This window comes from Panulirus ornatus, chromosome 46 (genome assembly GCF_036320965.1).
Source record: "Panulirus ornatus isolate Po-2019 chromosome 46, ASM3632096v1, whole genome shotgun sequence".
In the NCBI taxonomy this organism is placed as follows: Eukaryota; Metazoa; Arthropoda; class Malacostraca; order Decapoda; family Palinuridae; genus Panulirus; species Panulirus ornatus.
In genome coordinates this window covers 19,276,162-19,292,509 of record NC_092269.1, presented here as the reverse complement: position 1 = coordinate 19,292,509, position 16,348 = coordinate 19,276,162, and positions in this window count along the sequence as shown.

The window sequence follows — 16,348 nt, the reverse complement described above, 5'->3', positions numbered from 1 at the left end:
GAGTGAGTATTTTGAAGGTTTGTTGAATGTGTTTGATGATAGAGTGGCAGATATAGGGTGTTTTGGTCGAGGTGGTGTGCAAAGTGAGAGGGTTAGGGAAAATGATTTGGTAAACAGAGAAGAGGTAGTGAAAGCTTTGCGGAAGATGAAAGCCGGCAAGGCAGCAGGTTTGGATGGTATTGCAGTGGAATTTATTAAAAAAGGGGGTGACTGTATTGTTGACTGGTTGGTAAGGTTATTTAATGTATGTATGACTCTTGGTGAGGTGCCTGAGGATTGGCGGAATGCGTGCATAGTGCCATTGTACAAAGGCAAAGGGTATAAGAGTGAGTGCTCAAATTACAGAGGTATAAGCTTGTTGAGTATTCCTGGTAAATTATATGGGAGGGTATTGATTGAAAGGGTGAAGGCATGTACAGAGCATCAGATTGGGGAAAAGCAGTGTGGTTTCAGAAGTGGTAGAGGATGTGTGGATCAGGTGTTTGCTTTGAAGAATGTATGTGAGAAATACTTAGAAAAGCAAATGGATTTGTATGTAGCATTTATGGATCTGGAGAAGGCATATGATAGAGTTGATAGAGATGCTCTGTGGAAGGTATTAAGAATATATGGTGTGGGAGGAAAGTTGTTAGAAGCAGTGAAAAGTTTTTATCGAGGATGTAAGGCATGTGTACGTGTAGGAAGAGAGGAAAGTGATTGGTTCTCAGTGAATGTAGGTTTGCGGCAGGGGTGTGTGATGTTTCCATGGTTGTTTAATTTGTTTATGGATGGGGTTGTTAGGGAGGTAAATGCAAGAGTTTTGGAAAGAGGGGCAAGTATGAAGTCTGTTGGGGATGAGAGAGCTTGGGAAGTGAGTTTGTTGCTGTTCGCTGATGATACAGCGCTGGTGGCTGAATCATGTGAGAAACTGCAGAAGCTGGTGACTGAGTTTGGAAAAGTGTGTGGAAGAAGAAAGTTAAGAGTAAATGTGAATAAGAGCAAGGTTATTAGGTACAGTAGCGTTGAGGGTCAAGTCAATTGGGAGGTGAGTTTGAATGGAGAAAAACTGGAGGAAGTGAAGTGTTTTAGATATCTGGGAGTGGATCTGGCAGCGGATGGAACCATGGAAGCGGAAGTGGATCATAGGGTGGGGGAGGGGGCGAAAATCCTGGGGGCCTTGAAGAATGTGTGGAAGTCGAGAACATTATCTCAGAAAGCAAAAATGGGTATGTTTGAAGGAATAGTGGTTCCAACAATGTTGTATGGTTGCGAGGCGTGGACTATGGATAGAGTTGTGCGCAGGAGGATGGATGTGCTGGAAATGAGATGTTTGAGGACAATGTGTGGTGTGAGGTGGTTTGATCGAGTAAGTAACGTAAGGGTAAGAGAGATGTGTGGAAATAAAAAGAGCGTGGTTGAGAGAGCAGAAGAGGGTGTTTTGAAGTGGTTTGGGCACATGGAGAGGATGAGTGAGGAAAGATTGACCAAGAGGATATATGTGTCGGAGGTGGAGGGAACGAGGAGAAGAGGGAGACCAAATTGGAGGTGGAAAGATGGAGTGAAAAAGATTTTGTGTGATCGGGGCCTGAACATGCAGGAGGGTGAAAGGAGGGCAAGGAATAGAGTGAATTGGAGCGATGTGGTATACCGGGTTGACGTGCTGTCAGTGGATTGAAGCAAGGCATGTGAAGCGTCTGGGGTAAACCATGGAAAGCTGTGTAGGTATGTATATTTGCGTGTGTGGACGTATGTATATACATGTGTATGGGGGGGGGGTTGGGCCATTTCTTTCGTCTGTTTCCTTGCGCTACCTCGCAAACGCGGGAGACAGGGACAAAGTATAATAAAAAATACAAAAAAAAATAATATATATATATATATATATATATATATATATATATATATATATATATATATATATATATATATATATATATATAATATATATATATATATATATATATATATATATATATATATATATATATATATATATATATATATATATATATATATATATATATATATATATATATATATATATATATATATATATATATATATGTATATATATATATATATATATATATATATATATATATATATATATATATATATATATATATATATATATATATATATATATATATATATATATATATTCTTCTGTTTCCCATTTTAGAAAGTTAAAAAAATACAAGGAGGAGAGGATTTCTGGCCCCCCGCTCCCGTCCCCTCTAGTCGCTTTCTGCGATACGCGAGGAATGCGTGGGAAGTATTCTTTCACCCCTATCCCCAGGGATAATATACATATATATATACACATACACATACATACACACACACACGCACATACACACACACACACATACATACATATATATACATGTGAAAAATGTAAGTAACAATTTAGAAAACTGAAACTTCTAGCTTGAAATGAAATGAAATAATGAATGTCACATAATGGTTCAACCTCTGGCTATGGAAAGGAAATGTTTAATTTATTTACACAAACGTCAATAGTAGTTCTCAACAATTTAACCACTGTATCAATAAGCTTCAATGTCTAAGCTACATTTTTTTCCAATTTCACTATTTTCTTGTCAAAGCACCATGTATGAAAACTATCACTCCAGTAACACAACTATAAACATTTACTTCCCCTTTAAAAAAAGTTCTGGGGAAGTCTGTCTCGATACACTGCGGGACACTCTACCATGGAAGCGGAAGTGGATCATAGGGTGGGGGAGGGGGCGAAAATTCTGGGAGCCTTGAAGAATGTGTGGAAGTCGAGAACATTATCTCGGAAAGCAAAAATGGGTATGTTTGAAGGAATAGTGGTTCCAACAATGTTGTATGGTTGCGAGGCGTGGACTATGGATAGAGTTGTGCGCAGGAGGATGGATGTGCTGGAAATGAGATGTTTGAGGACATTGTGTGGTGTGAGGTGGTTTGATCGAGTAAGTAACGTAAGGGTAAGAGAGATGTGTGGAAATAAAAAGAGCGTGGTTGAGAGAGCAGAAGAGGGTGTTTTGAAATGGTTTGGTCACATGGAGAGAATGAGTGAGGAAAGATTGACCAAGAGGATATATGTGTCGGAGGTGGAGGGAACGAGGAGAAGAGGGAGACCAAATTGGAGGTGGAAAGATGGAGTGAAAAAGATTTTGTGTGATCGGGGCCTGAACATGCAGGAGGGTGAAAGGAGGGCAAAGAATGGAGTGAATTGGAGCGATGTGGTATACCGGGGTTGACGTGCTGTCAGTGAATTGAATCAAGGCATGTGTATGGGGGTGGGTTGGGCCATTTCTTTCGTCTGTTTCCTTGCGCTACCTCGCAAACGCGGGAGACAGCGACAAAGCAAAAAAAAAAAAAAAAAAAAACATATATATATATAATTTATATATATATATATATATATATATATATATATATATATATATACGCGGAGGTATATAAATACGAATAAAGTGCATATGAACGCGCACTTTAATAGAACATACAAACCTCCAACAGCCAGTATCGAACCTGGGACCCCTGTGCAAGAGGCAGGCATGCTAACCGCTAGGCTATGGGACTGTATAATAGGAAACAACTATTAGAAATACTAAGTACTCGAATACCCTTCGCCTCACAATGGTGAGCAACGGGGTCTATACTGGTTGTTTCCAAACAGACGCACATAGCAAGCTGTTGGCGTTTTACCGAACCTAACTGTACAACGCGGAGGTATATGAATACGAATAAAGTGCATATGAACGCGCACCTTCATAGAACATAGAACATATACCTCCGCGTTGTACAGTTAGGTTCGGTAAAACGCTATCAGCTATCTATGTGCGTCTGTTCGGAAACAACCGGTATAGACCCCGTTGCTCACCATTGTGAGACGAAGGGTATTCGAGTACTTAGTATTTCTAATAGTTGTTTCCTATTATACAGTCCCATAGCCTAGCGGTTAGCATGCCTGCCTCTTGCACAGGGGTCCCAGGTTCGATCCTGGCTGTTGGAGGTTTGTATGTTTATATATAAATTTTATTATATTTTATTTTGCTTTGTCGCTGTCTCCCGCGTTTGCGAGGTAGCGCAAGGAATCACGAAAGAATTGGCCCAACTCACCCCCATACACAAATGTATACACACACACGTCCGCATGTCAACCCCGGTATACCACACCGATCCAATTCACTCTATTCCTTGCCCTCCTTTCACCCTCCTGCATGTTCAACCCCCGATCACACAAAATCTTTTTCACTCCATCTTTCCACCTCCAATTTGGTCTCCCACTTCTCCTCGTTCCCTCCACCTCCGACACATATATCCTCTTGGTCAATCTTTCCTCACTCATTCTCTCCATGTGCCCAAACTATTTCAAAACACCTTCTTCTGCTCTCTCAACCACGCTCTTTTTATTCCCACACATCTCTCTTACCCTTACATTACTTACTCGATCAAACCACCTCACACCACACATTGTCCTCAAACATCTCATTTCCAGCACACCCACCCTCCTGCGCACAACTCTATCCATAGCCCACGCCTCGCAACCATACAACATTGTTGGAACCACTATTCCTTCAAATATACCCATTTTTGCTTTCTGAGATAATGTTCTCGACTTCCACACATTCTTCAAGGCTCCCAGGATTTTCGCCCCCTTGCATTCACCTCCCTAACAACCCCATCCATAAACAAATTAAACAACCATGGAGACATCACACACCCCTGCCGCAAACCTACATTCACTGAGAACCAATCACATTCCTCTCTTCCTACACGTACACATGCCTTACATCCTCGAGAAAAACTTTTCACTGCTTCTAACAACTTGCCTCCCACACCATATATTCTTAATACCTTCCACAGAGCATCTCTATCAACTCTATCATATGCTTTCTCCAGATCCATAAATGCTACATACAAATCCATTTGCTTTTCCAAGTATTTCTCACATACATTCTTCAAAGCAAACACCTGATCCCCACATCCTCTACCACTTCTGAAACCACACTTCTCTTCCCCAATATGATGCTCTGTACATGCCTTCACCCTCTCAATCCATACCCTCCCATATAATTTACCAGGAATACTCAACAAAGTTATACCTCTGTAATTTGAGCACTCACTCTTATCCCCTTTGCCTTTGTACAATGGCACTATGCACGCATTCCGCCAATCCTCAGGCACCTCACCATGAGTCATACATACATTAAATAACCTTATCAACCAGTCAATAATAGAGTCACCTCCTTTTTTAATAAATACCACTGCAATACCATCCAAACCTGCTGCCTTGCCGGCTTTCATCTTCCGCAAAGCTTTTACTACCTCTTCTCTGTTTACCAAATCATTTTCCCTAACCCTCTCACTTTGCACACCACCTCGACCAAAACACCCTATATCTGCCACTCTATCATGAAACACTTTCAACACACCTTCAAAATACTCACTCCATCTCCTTCTCACATCACCACTACTTGTTATCACCTCCCCATTTGCGCCCTTCACTGAAGTTCCCATTTGCTCCCTTGTCTTACGCACTTTATTTACCTCCTTCCAGAACTTTTTATTCTCCCTAAAATTTAATGATACTCTCTCACCCCAACTCTAATTTGCCCTCTTTTTCACTTCTTGCACCTTTTTCTTGACCTCTTGTCTCTTTCTTTTATACATCTCCCACTCAATTGCATTTTTTCCCTGCAAAAATCGTCCAAATGCCTCTCTCTTCTCTTTCACTAATAATCTTACTTCTTCATCCCACCACTCACTACCCTTTCTAATCAACCCACCTCCCACTCTTCTAATGCCACAAGCATCTTTTGCGCAATCCAGATATATGTTATTATCATCATTATTATTTTGCTTCGTCGCTGATCCCGCGTTTGCGAGGTAGCGCAAGGAAACAGACGATAGAAATGGTCCAACCCACTCCCATACACATGTATATACATACACGTCCACACACGCAAATATACATACCTTTACAGGCAGGAGTTTTGGATGGTATTGCAGTGGAATTTATTAAAAAAGGGAGTGACTGTATTGATGACTGGTTGGTAAGGTTATTTAATGTATGTATGATTCATGGTGAGGTGCCTGAGGATTGACGGAATGCGTGCATAGTGCCATTGTACAAAGGCAAAGGGGATAAGAGTGAGTGCTCAAATTATAGAGGTATAACTTTGTTGAGTATTCCTGGTAAATTATATGGAAGGGTATTGATTGAGAGGGTGAAGGCATGTACAGAGCATCAGATTAGAGAAGAGGAGTGTGGTTTCAGAAGTGGTAGAGGATGTGTGGATCAGGTGTTTGTTTTGAAGAATGTATGTTAGAAATACTTAGAAAAGCAAATGGATTTGTATGTAGCATTTATGGATCTGGAGAAGGCATATGATAGAGTTGATAGAGATGCTCTGTGGAAGGTATTAAGAATATATGGTGTGGGAGGCAAGTTGTTAGAAGCAGTGAAAAGTTTTTCTCGAGGATGTAAGGCATATGTACGTGTAGGAAGAGAGGAAAGTGATTGGTTCTCAGTGAATGTAGGTTTGCGGCAGGGATGTGTGATGTCTACATGGTTCCTTAATTTGTTTATGGATGGGGTTGTTAGGGAGGTGAATGCAAGAGTTTTGGAAAGAGGGGCAAGTATGAAGTCTGTTGTGGATGAGAGAGCTTGGGAAGTGAGTCAGTTGTTGTTCGCTGATGATACAGCGCTGGTGGCTGATTCATGTGAGAAACTGGAGAAGCTGGTGACTGAGTTTGGTAAAGTGTGTGAAAGAAGAAAGTTAAGAGTAAATGTGAATAAGAGCAAGGTTATTAGGTACAATAGGGTTGTGGGTCAGGTCAATTGGGAGGTAAGTTTGAATGGAGAAAAACTGGAGGAAGTAAAGTGTTTTAGATATCTGGGAGTGGATCTGGCAGCGGATGGAACCATGGAAGTGGAAGTGAATCACAGGCTGGGGGAGGGGGCGAAAATCCTGGGAGCCTTGAAGAATGTTTGGAAGTCGAGAACATTATCTCGGAAAGCAAAAATGGGTATGTTTGAAGGAATAGTGGTTCCAACAATGTTGTATGGTTGCGAGACGTGGGCTATGGATAGAGTTGTGCGCAGGAGTGTGGATGTGCTGGAAATGAGATGTTTGAGGACGATGTGTGGTGTGAGGTGGTTTGATCGAGTAAGTAATGTAAGGGTAAGAGAGATGTGTGGGAATAAAAAGAGCGTGGTTGAGAGAGCACAAGAGCGTGTTTTGAAATGGTTTGGTCACATGGAGAGAATGAGCGAGGAAAGATTGACCAAGAGGATATATGTGTCGGAGGTGGAGGGAACGAGGAGAAGTGGGAGACCAAATTGGAGGTGGAAAGATGGAGTGAAAAAGATTTTGAGTGATCGGGTCCTGAACATGCAGGAGGGTGAAAGGCGGGCAAGGAATAGAGTGAATTGGATCGATGTGGTATACCGGGGTTAACGTGCTGTCAGTGGATCGAATCAGGGCATATGAAGCGTCTGGGGTAAACCATGGAAAGTTGTGTGGGGCCTGGATGTGGAAAGGGAGCTGTGGTTTCGGGCATTATTACATGACAGCTAGAGACTGATTGTGAACGAATGGGGCCTTTGTTGTCTTTTCCTAGCACTACCTCGCTCATATGAGGGGGGAGGGGTATGGTATTCCATGTGTGGCGAGGTGGCGATGGAAATGAATAAAGGCAGACAGTGTGAATTGTGTGCATGGGTATATATGTATGTGTTTGTGTGTGTATATATATGTGTACATTCAGATGTATAGGTATGTATATTTGCGTGTGTGGACGTGTATGTATATACATGTGTATGTTGGTGGGTTGGGCCATCTCTTTCGTCTGTTTCCTTGCGCTACCTCGCAAACGCGGGAGACAGCGACAAAGCAAAATAAAAATATATATATATATATATATATATATATATATATATATATATATATATATATATATATATATATATATGTATATATATATATATATATATATATATATATATATATATATATATATTATATATATATATATATATATATATATATATATATATATATACATATATATATATATATATATATATATATATATATATATATATATATATATATATATATATATATATATATATATATATATATATATATATATATATATATATATATATATATATATATTTGTTTCTTACATTTTTCATATGTATATATATGTATGTGTGTGTGTGTGTATATGTGCGTATGTATGTGTATGTGTGTGTATGTGTATATGTATATATATATGTATATTATCCCTGGGGATAGGGGTGAAAGAATACTTCCCACGTATTCCTCGCATGTCGTAGAAAGCGACTAGAGTGGACGGGAGCGGGGGGCCAGAAATCCTCCCCTCCTTGTATTAACTTTCTAAAATGGGAAACAGAAGAAGGAGTCACGCGGGGAGTGCTCATCCTCCTCGAAGGCTCAGATTGGAGTGCCTAAATGTGTGTGGATGTAACCAAGATGTGAAAAAAGGAGAGATAGGTAGTATGTTTGAGGAAAGGAACCTGGATGTTTTGGCTCTGAGTGAAACGAAGCTCAAGGGTAAAGGGGAAGAGTGGTTTGGGAATGTCTGGGGAGTAAAGTCAGGGGTTAGTGAGAGGACATGAGCAAGGGAAGGAGTAGCAATACTCCTGAAACAGGAGTTGTGGGAGTATGTGATAGAATGTAAGAAAGTAAATTCTCGATTAATATGGGTAAAACTGAAAGTTGATGGAGAGAGGTGTGTGATTATTGGTGCATATGCACCTGGGCATGAGAAGAAAGATCATGAGAGGCAAGTGTTTTGGGAGCAGCTGAATGAGTGTGTTAGTGGTTTTGATGCACGAGACCGGGTTATAGTGATGGGTGATTTGAATGCAAAGGTGAGTAATGTGGCAGTTGAGGGAATAATTGGTATACATGGGGTGTTCAGTGTTGTAAATGGAAATGGTGAAGAGCTTGTAGATTTATGTGCTGAAAAAGGACTGATGATTGGGAATACCTGGTTTAAAAAGCGAGACACACGTAAGTATACTTATGTAAGTAGGAGAGATGGCCAGAGAGCGTTATTGGATTACGTGTTAATTGACAGGCATGCGAAAGAGAGACTTTTGGATGTTAATGTGCTGAGAGGTGCAACTGGAGGGATGTCTGATCATTATCTTGTGGAGGCTAAGGTGAAGATTTGTATGGGTTTTCAGAAAAGAAGAGTGAATGTTGGGGTGAAGAGGGTGGTGAGAGTAAGTGAGCTTGGGAAGGAGACCTGTGTGAGGAAGTACCAGGAGAGACTGAGTACAGAATGGAAAAAGGTGAGAACAATGGAAGTAAGGGGAGTGGGGGAGGAATGTGATGTATTTAGGGAATCAGTGATGGATTGCGCAAAAGATGCTTGTGGCATGAGAAGAGTGGGAGGTGGGTTGATTAGAAAGGGTAGTGAGTGGTGGGATGAAGAGGTAAGAGTATTAGTGAAAGAGAAGAGAGAGGCATTTGGACGATTTTTGCAGGGAAAAAATGCAATTGAGTGGGAGATGTATAAAAGAAAGAGACAGGAGGTCAAGAGAAAGGTGCAAGAGGTGAAAAAAGGGCAAATGAGAGTTAGGGTGAGAGAGTATCATTAAATTTTAGGGAGAATAAAAAGATGTTCTGGAAGGAGGTAAATAAAGTGCGTAAGACAAGGGAGCAAATGGGAACTTCAGTGAAGGGCGCAAATGGGGAGGTGATAACAAGGAGTGGTGATATGAGAAGGAGATGGAGTGAGTATTTTGAAGGTTTGTTGAATGTGTTTGATGATAGAGTGGCAGATATAGGGTGTTTTGGTCGAGGTGGTGTGCAAAGTGAGAGGGTTAGGGAAAATGATTTGGTAAACAGAGAAGAGGTAGTGAAAGCTTTGCGGAAGATGAAAGCCGGCAAGGCAGTAGGTTTGGATGGTATTGCAGTGGAATTTATTAAAAAAGGGGGTGACTGCATTGTTGACTGGTTGGTAAGGTTATTTAATGTATATATGACTCATGGTGAGGTGCCTGAGGATTGGCGGAATGCGTGCATAATGCCATTGTACAAAGGCAAAGGGGATAAGAGTGAGTGCTGAAATTACAGAGGTATAAGTTTGTTGAGTATTCCTGGTAAATTATATGGGAGGGTATTGATTGAGAGGGTGAAGGCATGTACAGAGCATCAGATTGGGGAAGAACAGTGTGGTTTCAGAAGTGGTAGAGGATGTGTGGATCAGGTGTTTGCTTTGAAGAATGTATGTGAGAAATACTTAGAAAAGCAAATGGATTTGTATGTACCATTTATGGATCTGGAGAAGGCATATGATAGAGTTGATAGAGATGCTCTGTGGAAGGTATTAAGAATATATGGTGTGGGAGGCAAGTTGTTGGAAGCAGTGAAAAGTTTTTATCGAGGATGTAAGGCATGTGTACGTGTAGGAAGAGAGGAAAGTGATTGGTTCTCAGTGAATGTAGGTTTGCGGCAGGGGAGTGTGATGTCTCCATGGTTGTTTAATTTGTTTATGGATGGGGTTGTTAGGGAGGTGAATGCAAGAGTTTTGGAAAGAGGGGCAAGTATGAAGTCTGTTGGGGATGAGAGAGCTTGGGAAGTGAGTCAGTTGTTGTTCGCTGATGATACAGCGCTGGTGGCTGATTCATGTGAGAAACTGCAGAAGCTGGTGACTGAATTTGGTAAAGTGTGTGAAAGAAGAAAGTTATGAGTAAATGTGAATAAGAGCAAGGTTATTAGGTACAGTAGGGTTGAGGGTCAAGTCAATTGTGAGATGAGTTTGAATGGAGAAAAACTGGAGGAAGTGAAGTGTTTTAGATATCTGGGAATGGATCTGGCAGCGGATGGAATCATGGAAGCGGAAGTGGATCATAGGGTGGGGGAGGGGGCGAAAATTCTGGGGGCCTTGAAGAATGTGTGGAAGTCGAGAACATTATCTCGGAAAGCAAAAATGGGTATGTTTGAAGGAATAGTGGTTCCAACAATGTTGTATGGTTGCGAGGCGTGGGCTATGGATAGAGTTGTGCGCAGGAGGATGGATGTGCTGGAAATGTGATGTTTGAGGACAATGTGTGGTGTGAGGTGGTTTGATCGAGTGAGCAACGTAAGGGTAAGAGAGATGTGTGGAAATAAAAAGAGCGTGGTTGAGAGAGCAGAAGAGGGTGTTTTGAAGTGGTTTGGGCACATGGAGAGAATGAGTGAGGAAAGATTGACCAAGAGGATATATATGTCGGAGGTGGAGGGAACTAGAAGAAGAGGGAGACCAAATTGGAGGTGGAAAGATGGATTGAAAAAGATTTTGTGTGATCGAGGCCTGAACATGCAGGAGGGTGAAAGGAGGGCAAGGAATAGAGTGAATTGGAGCGATGTGGTATACCGGGGTTGACGTGCTGTCAGTGGATTGAATCAAGGCATGTGAAGCGTCTGGGATAAACCATGGAAAGCTGTGTAGGTATGTATATTTGCGTGTGTGGACACATGTATATACATGTGTATGGTGGGTTGGGCCATTTCTTTCGTCTGTTTCCTTGCGCTACCTCGCAAACGCGGGAGACAGCGACAAAGTATAATAAAAAAAAATAAATATATATATATATATATATATATATATATATATATATATATATATATATATATATATATATATATATATATATCTGGGAGTGTATCTGGCAGCGGATGGAACCATGGAAGCGGAAGTGAATTATAGGGTGGGGGAGGGGGCGAAAATCCTTTGAGCCTTGAAGAATGTTTGGAAGTCGAGAACAATATCTCGGAAAGGAAAAATGGGTATGTTTGAAGGAATAGTGGTTCCAACAATGCTGTATGGTTGCGGGGCGTGGGCTATGGATAGAATTGTGCGAAGGAGGGTGGATGTGCTGGAAGTGAGATGTTTGAGGACAATATGTGGTGTGAGGTGGTTTGATCGAGTAAGTAATGTAAGCGTAAGAGAGATGTGTGGAAATAAAAAGAGCGTGGTTGAGAGAGCAGAAGAGGGTGTTTTGAAATGGTTTGGGCACATGGAGAGAATGAGTGAGGAAAGATTGACCAAGAGGATATATGTGTCGGAGCTGGAGGGAACGAGAAGAAGTGGGAGACCAAATTCGAGGTGGGAAGATGGAGTGAAAAAGAGTTTGAGTGATCGGGGCCTTAACATGCAGGAGGGTGAAAAGCGGGCAAGGAATAGAGTGAATTGGATCGATATGCCGGGGTCGACGTGCTGTCAATGGATTGAATCAGGGCGTGTGAAGTGTCTGGGGTAAACCATGGAACGTTCTGTGGGGCGTGGATGTGGAAAGGGAGCTGTGGTTTCGGGCATTATTGCCTGACAGCTGGAGACTGAGTGTTTGCGAATGGAGCCTTTGTTGTCTTTTCCTGACGCTGCCTCGCACACATGAGGGGAAAGTGGGATGTTGTTCTGTGTGTGGCGGGGTGGCGATGTGGGAGAGTAGGGGCAGACAGTGTGAATTGTGTGCATGTGTGTATATGTGTGTGTGTCCGTGTGTGTATATATGTGTGTACGTTGGGATGTGTGGGTGTGTATGTTTGCGTGTGTGGACGTGTGGGTGTGTATGTCTGCGTTTGTGGACGTGTGTGTGTGCATGTGTGTGGGGGTGGGTTGGGCCATTTCTTTCGTCTGTTTCCTTGCGCTACCTCGTAGGCGCGGGAGACAGCGACAAAGCAAAATGAATATAAATAAATATATATATATATATATATATATATATATATATATATATATATATATATATATATATATATATATATATATATATTTTATTTATTTATATTTTTTTATTTTGCTTTGTCGCTGTCTCCCGCGTTTGCGAGGTAGCGCAAGGAAACAGACGAAAGAAATGTCCCAACCCACCCCCATACACAATGTATATACATACGCGTCCACACACGCAAATATACATACCTATACATCTCTATGTACACATATATATATACACACACAGACACATACATATATACCCATGCACACAATTCACACTGTCTGCCTTTATTCATTCCCATCGCCACCTCGCCACACATGGAATACCATCCCCCTCCCCCCTCATGTGTGCGAGGTAGCACTAGGAAAAGACAACAAAGGCCCCATTCGTTCACACTCAGTCTCTAGCTGTCATGCAATAATGCCCGAAACCACAGCTCCCTTTCCACATCCAGGCCCCACACAACTTTCCATGGTTTACCCCAGACGCTTCACATGCCCTGATTCAATCCACTGACAGCACGTCAACCGCGGTATACCACATCGATCCAATTCACTCTATTCCTTGCCCTCCTTTCACCCTTCTGCATGTTAAGACCCCGATCACACAAAATCTTTTTCACTCCATCTTTCCACCTCCAATTTGGTCTCCCACTTCTCCTCGTTCCCTCCACCTATATATACCCCTGGGGATAGGTGAGAAAGAATACTTCCCACGTAATCTCCGCGTGTCGTAGAAGGCGACTAAAAGGGAAGGGAGCGGGGGGCTGGAAATCCTCCCCTCTCGTTTTTTTAAATTTTCCAAAAGAAGGAACATATATATATATATATATATATATATATATATATATATATATATATATATATATATATATATATATATATATATATATATATATATATATATATATATATATGTATGTATATATCTATCCCTGGGATAGGGGAGAAAGAATACTTCCCACGTATTCCCTGCGTGTCGTAGAAGGCGACTAAAAGGGGAGGGAGCGGATGGCTGGAAATACTCCCCTCTCGTTTTTTTTTTTTTTTCAATTTTCCAAAAGAAGGAACGGAGAAGGGTGCCAGGTGAGGATATTCCCTGAATGGCCCAGTCCTCTGTTCATAACGCTACCTCGCTAACGCGGGAAATTGCGAATAGTATGAAAGATATGTATATATATATTTTTTTTTGTCGCTGTCTCCCGCGTTTGCGAGGTAGCGAAAGGAAACAGACGAAATAAATGGCCTAACCCACCCCCATACACATGTATATACATACGTCCACACACGCAAATATACATACCTACACAGCTTTCCATGGTTTACCCCAGACGCTTCACATGCCCTGATTCAATCCACTGACAGCACGTCAACCACGGTATACCACATCGATCCGATTCACTCTATTCCTTGCCCTCCTTTCATCCTCCTGCATGTTCAGGCCCCGATAACACAAAATCTTTTTCACTCCATCTTTCCACCTCCAATTTGGTCTCCCACTTCTCCTCGTTCCCTCCACCTTCGACACATATATCCTCTTGGTCAATCTTTCCTCACTCATTCTCTCCATGTGCCCAAACCATTTCAAAACACCCTCTTCTGCTCTCTCAACCACGCTCTTTTTATTTCCACACATCTCTCTTACCCTTACGATACTTACTCGATCAAACCACCTCACACCACACATTGTCCTCAAACATCTCATTTCCAGCACATCCATCCTCCTGCGCACAACTCTATCCATAGCTCACGCCTCGCAACCATACAACATTGTTGGAACCACTATTCCTTCAAACATACCCATTTTTGCTTTCCGAGATAATGTTCTCGACTTCCACACATTCTTCAAGGTTCCCAGAATTTTCGCCCCCTCCCCCACCCTATGATCCACTTCCACTTCCATGGTTCCATCCGCTACCAGATCCACTCCCAGATATCTAAAACACTTTACTTCCTCCAGTTTTTCTCCATTCAAACTTACCTCCCAACTGACTTGACCCTCAACCCTACTCTACCTAATAACCTTGCTCTTATTCACATTTACTCTTAACTTTCTTCTTTCACACACTTTAACAAACTCAGTCACCAGCTTCTGCAGTTTCTCACATGAATCAGCCACCAGCGCTGTATCATCAGCGAACAAGTGACTAACTTCCCAAGCTCTCTCATCCACAACAGTCTTCATACTTGCCCCTCTTTCCAAAACTCTTGCATTCACCTCCCTAACAACCCCATCCATAAACAAATTAAACAACCATGGAGACATCATACACCCCTGCCGTAAACCTACATTCACTGAGAACCAATCAATTTCCTCTCTTCCTACACGTACATATGCCTTACATCCTCGATAAAAACTTTTCACTGCTTCTGACAACTTGCCTCCCACACCATATATTCTTAATACCTTCCACAGAGCATCTCTATCAACTCTATCATATGCCTTCTCCAGATCCAAAAATGCTACATACAAATCCATTTGCTTTTCTAAGTATTTCTCACATACATTCTTCAAAGCAAACATCAGATCCATACATCCTCTACCACTTCTGAAACTACACTGCTCTTCCCCAATCTGATGCTCTGTACATGCCTTCACCCTCTCAATCAATACCCTCCCATATAATTTACCAGGAATACTCAACAAACTTATACCTCTGTAATTTGAGCACTCACTCTTATCCCCTTTGGGTTTGTACAATGGCACTATGCACGCATTCCGCCAATCCTCAGGCACCTCACCATGAGTCATACATACATTAAATAACCTTACCTACCAGTTAATATATATATATATATATATATATATATATATATATATATATATATATATATATATATATATATATATACATTTTTTTTTCATACTATTCGCCATTTCCCGCGATAGCGAGGTAGCGTTAAGAACAAAGGACTGGGCCTTTTTTGGAATATCCTCACCTGGCCCCCTCTGTTCCTTCTTTTGGAAAATTAGAAAATTTCCAGCCCCCGCTCCCTCCCCTTTTAGTCGCCTTCTACGACACGCAGGGAATACGTGGGAAGTATTCTCAGTCCCCTATCCCCAGGGATATATATATATATATATATATATTTATATATATATATTTTTTTTTTTTTTTTTTTTTTTGCTTTGTCGCTGTCTCCCGCGTTTCCGAGGTAGCGCAAGGAAACAGACGAAAGAAATGGCCCAACCCACCCCCATACACATGTATATACATACGTCCACACACGCAAATATACATACCTACACAGCTTTCCATGGTTTACCCCAGACGCTTCACATGCCCTGATTCAATCCACTGACAGCACGTCAACCCCGGTATACCACATCGCTCCAATTCACTCTATTCCTTGCCCTCCTTTCACCCTCCTGCATGTTCAGGCCCCAATCACACAAAATCTTTTTCACTCCATCTTTCCACCTCCAATTTGGTCTCCCTCTTCTCCTCGTTCCCTCCACCTCCGACACATATATCATCTTGGTCAATCTTTCCTCACTCATTCTCTCCATGTGACCAAACCATATCAAAACACCCTCTTCTGCTATCTCAACCACGCTCTTTTTATTTCCACACATCTCTCTTACCCTTACGTTACTTACTCGATCAAACCACCTCACACCACACAT